We start from the raw sequence: 6051 nt of genomic DNA on the forward strand, positions 1-6051 counted from the left end.
TGCATACATACATAAATATTGACACACATATATACCCACAGAAATACATACACACATACGTATAGATATATCTGGTATAATTGTTTACATTTTCTTCCTTATTAGATTGTACTCCTTATAGCAGGAAGTATCTTTTCCCTTTCTTATGTTCCCAACTCTTCACACAGTCTTAAAACATAGATGCTTAATAAACATTTATTGGCTGACAATACTGGTTCTACAGGGATTATAAAATGAGAATTGCTTCTTTCTGTAAGGTTGTAATCATGTGATTAGTGGGCATTCATTTATGAAGTAGCAAAGCTTCTTTATTTTGTCTTTAAAGCATTATTCTCATACTTAAAATATTCACTTCTTGGTCATATTCTTTAAAACTTAAGATTCTAAAATCATGTTAGGGTATAAACTTCAATAAATAATGACAAATGTCAGAATTCATTCTAGTAATTTTCTAAGAAGCTTTAATTGGGTGACTGATGTAAAACATGTATAAAAGATCTAATTAAAATTGACAAAAGAATAATAATGATATACTTGCCTTCATGAAAAATGATTATTTTTAAAGTAATGGAAACAATCTTATATCAATAATTTCATAAGAATGAAGCTTTGTATTTGACATCGGAACAACCGTATAATAATTGTGAGTGGCACATCAGTTAATCAACAAACATTTATTAAATGTCTACTATGTGCCAAACACTGTGCTAAGCATTAGCTAGCTTTGTGATTCTAAGAAAGTTATCTTACCTCTCTGGCTTTCAATTTTCTTATCTGCAAAATCCAGAACAATGATTCTGTACTCTCCTTTTATACATCCAAAAGGTTTTATTTTTTTTGATTTGGGGGATTTCGAGTGATAGAGGTACTAAGATTATTTTTGTTGTGTGTAGCGTAACATTGGAATCACAGCAATGAATTCTAAACTTAGTCTTTAAATAGATTAGTCATTACCAATAGTGATATTGTCTCTCCATTTCTCTCTAAAGCATTCAGATCAATAGACAATAGATTTGGGTCATGTTATTTAAAGAGTTCCTTAATCTTGTTCCCACTTGCTTTTTTAGATTTATTTTGTATTATTCTCCTTCAAGTACCTTTTATTCCAGGAAAATTCTACCAAACCTCTTCCTGCTGCCCCCAGATGTTTCCCTTATATAGTATTCAATATTCTGCATCATACTTTTGCATTGATGGCACACTATATCTGGAACAGACTCCCATTTCATGTTTGCCTTGTACAATCTCTATTTTTCTTCAAAGCACTGCTGAGGTGTTACCTCCTACATTAGCTCATTCTTTATCTCTCACATTTCTCTTTTCTTGCTCTTAAATTTGTTTTGAATACTAGCATGCATGGACACACATACATATATGATGCATATCTTCTTTGTATTTACTGTGCATATCTTATATGTTCTCCATAGAATGTGAGCTACTCAAGGGTAAGCTACTCAGGATGGATGAACCCATCTCCTCACACAGCATCCTTCCATAAAAGGAACTTTATAAGTGTTTGTTAAATTTAGTTGAAATGAATTAAAATGATTAATATTTCCCCAAATGAAATTTCAAATTAATCACATGACCCGATTATTTCAAAAGTATAATTCCTTTCTAAATTAAATTGTATTGAAAAGTAAGCATTTATAAAGTTTTAAAATTAAAATTTATTACAATGAAATTTTTTTAATTGCCCACCCAAAATATTCAATACTAGTGCTTCTATCTATAATCAAGGATAGTGACTAAGGAATTATTGTTGAAGATATCATATTTAACCAAATGATTTGGTGAGAAGTTAGGTGAATTTCCTTTTTGTCAAACTATTTGTCTCCCAGTGTTTCATGGGTTTCTGAAAATCTGTTTGGGGATTTATTAAGCAAAGGCTACATCAAAGAATATGTTTTCAAAGACAAGCCTGGACATATAGTTTCTTTTTATTCATTTTAAAGTGTTATTTCCCAAAAATAAGTTAAGGAAATGTTAAGGGTGGACCATATAGCCATTAAATAGATGTGTAAGATAGCATAAATAATGTGTATTTGTGTTCTGGAACTAACAGTTTAAAATTCCCACAGAATATTAAGAGTAGAGTAGAAGGATTAGGACATACATACGTAATAAAAACAACAAGAATCAGTGACACTTTTAGACTTTTCTAAAGTTTACAAAGTACCCTTCTTATCTCACTCGAATGTCTTAGCAATCTTGTATGAGATAACAGAAAACTTACTATTCTCACATAATATATGTAAACTGAGATTCTATTACATTTGTTGAAATGAGATTCTGTAAATTCTGTTTTATACTACTGTCAGCATCCTAAGTGGTCATCTAACTATTGACATACCTTCTCTCAAATGTATCATACACACATAGCTACTAAAATAGCCTACCTAATGCACAAGTATGTGTCAGTCTCCCACTCAGTAGAATTCTACCTACTGTAATTATCCAGAATCACAAACTTCTGAGCCTACATGCCCTTTAAGGCCTTCTGTAATCTTATTTAAACCTATTTTTTTAGCTTTATTTCACCAGAGTCATATTCACACACTGTAGCCCAGGCAGGTAGGTGGTGCAGTGACTAGAGCCAGTGTAAGCCCAGTGTCAGAAAAACCTGAGTTCAAAGCTGGCCTAAGACATTTCCTAGGTATGTGAACCTTGGTTTGCCTCAGTTTTCTCATCTGTAAAATTATCTGGAGAAGGATGTCAAAACATCCCTCTCTATTTTTGTCAAGAAAACCCCCAAAAAGAATCATAAAAAGTCAATCGCAGCCAAAATGACTGAGCAAAAACCCAATCACCTCAAACTATTGCATCTATAAAGTGTTTATCATTCCTTCTTCCACTTCCCTTTATTCACACAGACTATCCTCCAACCCTTAAAATATGATCCCTTTACAAATCTGTCAAAATAGATGTTGTTTTTCCTCCCTTTCCAGGGCTTATTTAGGAGCAATTTCTTCCATTGAGCCTTTTATGATTCTCTCAGTTTAACTTGTTCTCATGTTTACTTAAAATATTTTTACTCTCTCCTCTGTTCTTATGTCATTCTACCTCATATCATGCCATATATCTTATTTGCCATATTTACAATACCAGAAGCAAGATTATTTGAGAGCAAAGATTTTGTTGTTGCTATTATTGTTATTTATTTCTACCATCCTTAAATGGCACAGTGCTTGAACATAGTATTTTTAAAAATATTTGTATTGAATAGAATATAAAGGAGAACATTACTTATATTTACTTTTGAGAGTTACATTATTTTTTTTTCAGGGTATAACTATTGAAGTAGTATCCAGATACAAAATAGTAAATCAGTGGGGTAGCATTTTTTCAAAAGTTTTGAAATGTTTGCACATGAATCCTCATTATTCTAATTTTTAGAAAATTTCATATTCTAAAAGTATAAGGGAAGTTTAAAAACAAATTTATGCCAGATTAATAAAAAGGTATTTTGTAAATTTACATTTGTACTAGAATACACTGGAAATTGAATTTCTAGCACTGATACAGCAGTCTTTCTATTATCACTCTTAATCTTATCCTTTTTTATTTTCTTTTGAAAATATTTTGTATACATATATGTGTTTATATATATATATATATATATATACATTCTTGTTTATATATTGATGTAAGCACATGCAATTGATACATACTCTATTCCATATCTTGAAGGGTAAAATGTAAAGCAGCTTGGGATATGTTTAGAATTGTATGTAGCAATCTTATTTTGAAGCGATATTTTATCTAGAAGTTCAAAGTCTCTGCTTAATAATGCAAGAATAGCTTTTAGAAATCAAGGTAAAAGAACATACAATTGTATTTATGTGAAGATGAACAGAGTAATGCTTTGCTATAATGCATAAGAAGTGACTAATATTCAGTAAAATTGAAAATAACAGTACCTTATTTTCTAGAAATAGATTCTTTTCCTCATTGGGTAAAAATTGTTTAAACAGCTGATAATTTTTAATAAAATAAATTCCTAAAAATTATTTAATAAAATAAAATAAATTCCATTAATAAAATAAAATTTGTAAAAGAAAATGAAAACTATAATATGCATGATATTAACACTTTTTTATTTTTCTTTTTCTTGATTAGACACCTGAGAAACAAACTTTCTATCAAAGTATTCAGTACTGTGAACTCTGCAAGGCTCAAAAGTTCTGGGAGCTCAAAAAGATAGTAGTTGCCATGGTCTAAAAATGGCACTGACTGATGGCAGATAAATAAAACAAACAAACAAACAAACAAAAAACTGTGCATCAAAAGAGTTACACTGAAGACAGAAAAACAAAGGGAAGAGAAGGGAAGGAAATGTATCAGGCATAGTACTAAACACTTTACAATTATTATCTATTTAAAGATAGTAAACAGTGTCCCCTATATGAATTCCTTATTAACACTGTTCTCTAAATTTGGACCTACTCTTCCTCTGGATTTGTGTATAATTGTAGGAAAGTTTGCTCCAGGTTTTTGACATTCAAACAACATGGTCAGCTCATCAGAGTTACACTCTGTCATAGAGTTTGAATGCTTGGCAATTCAGCTTGAAAAAGGACCACAGTATCGAGTACTTCTAAGACAATTCAGATGGAAGGGAGTAAGTTTGCTAACATGGCACCAGTATGCTGTCCAGGCACATAATAACAAAGTTAGCACAAGAGAATTGTAAACCTTTATCTTGGTAGACAATATTACATCACCTCTCTCCCACACTTTCCTTTAGAGCCTCCCAAACACTGAGGAAATTCTGACAATTTGTCTGTGAATTTGTTAAATTCCTTTATTTTAAATACATTTATGTGGATTAAGTAATTAGTTGTCAAAAGGGACATGATGTCAAAAGTCACAAAAAGTAGAGTCATGAATCAAACCCATTGCTCACTATCCTTTATTTTAAGCCATGCTCTCTTATAAAAGAAATCACACAAGTTTTCTTTATAGAGAATTCATGCAAGCATATACTTACATGGAGGTCAGAAGTGACATGAAGTTACATGAGGCATCATGTAAACTATTTCCATATTAGTCACAGTTGTAAAAGAAGAAATAGGTCAATTATACATGGCAACAGCAAGACTATATGACAATCAATTCTGATGGACGTGGCTCTCTTCAACAATGAGATGGTTCAAATTAGTCCCAATTGTTCAGTGATGAAGAAAGCCATATATACCCAGAGAGAGGACTGTGGGGACTGAGTGTGCATGCTTTCTGTTGATATTTGCTTGCATTTTGTTTTCCTTCTCAGTTTTTTGTTTGTTTGTTTTTTTGAATTTTTTGTAGATTCAATTTTCTTGTGCAGCAAAATAACTACAAATATGTATACATATATTGGATTTAATATATATTTAACATATTTAAAACATATTGGACTACTGCCATCTGGGATGGGGTAGGGGAAAGGAGGGAAAAATTTAGAACAGAAAGTTTTGCAAGGGTCAGTGTTGAAAAATTACCCATGTATATGTTTTGTAAATAAAAAGCTTTAATAAAAATAAAAAGAAGAAATAAATCAAAAGAAAACAAACAAATGAGAAAAAATAAAGTAAGTGAAAAAATTTGACTTGATCTGCATTCAGAGTCCATCATTTCTTTATCCAGGTGGAAATAACTTTTTTCATCATAAGTTCTTTAGATCTGTCCTGACTCATTTTATTGCTGAGAATTGTTATGCCATTTACACTTCAACATTGTATAATAGTGTTGTTACCATGTACATAGTACATTTCACTTTACATCAGATCATAGAAGTCTTTCCAGGCTTTCTGAAAGCATCCTGTTCATCATTTCCCAAAGCACGATTGCATCCCATAACAAATACTTATTCAGCCATTTCCCAGCTGATGGAAATCCTTTCAATGTCCAGTTCTTTGTCCTCAAAAAGAAACTGGTATATTTCTTTTAACATATATGTTCTTTTCCTCTTCATTATTTTAATTATTTATTATTTATTTTATTTAATTTCTTAGACCCTTTTGGGATACAGATCCAGCAGTGGTATTGATAGGTCAAAGGGTATACATGGTT

Source organism: Sarcophilus harrisii, chromosome 1, assembly GCF_902635505.1.
Source record: "Sarcophilus harrisii chromosome 1, mSarHar1.11, whole genome shotgun sequence".
Classification (NCBI taxonomy): Eukaryota; Metazoa; Chordata; class Mammalia; order Dasyuromorphia; family Dasyuridae; genus Sarcophilus; species Sarcophilus harrisii.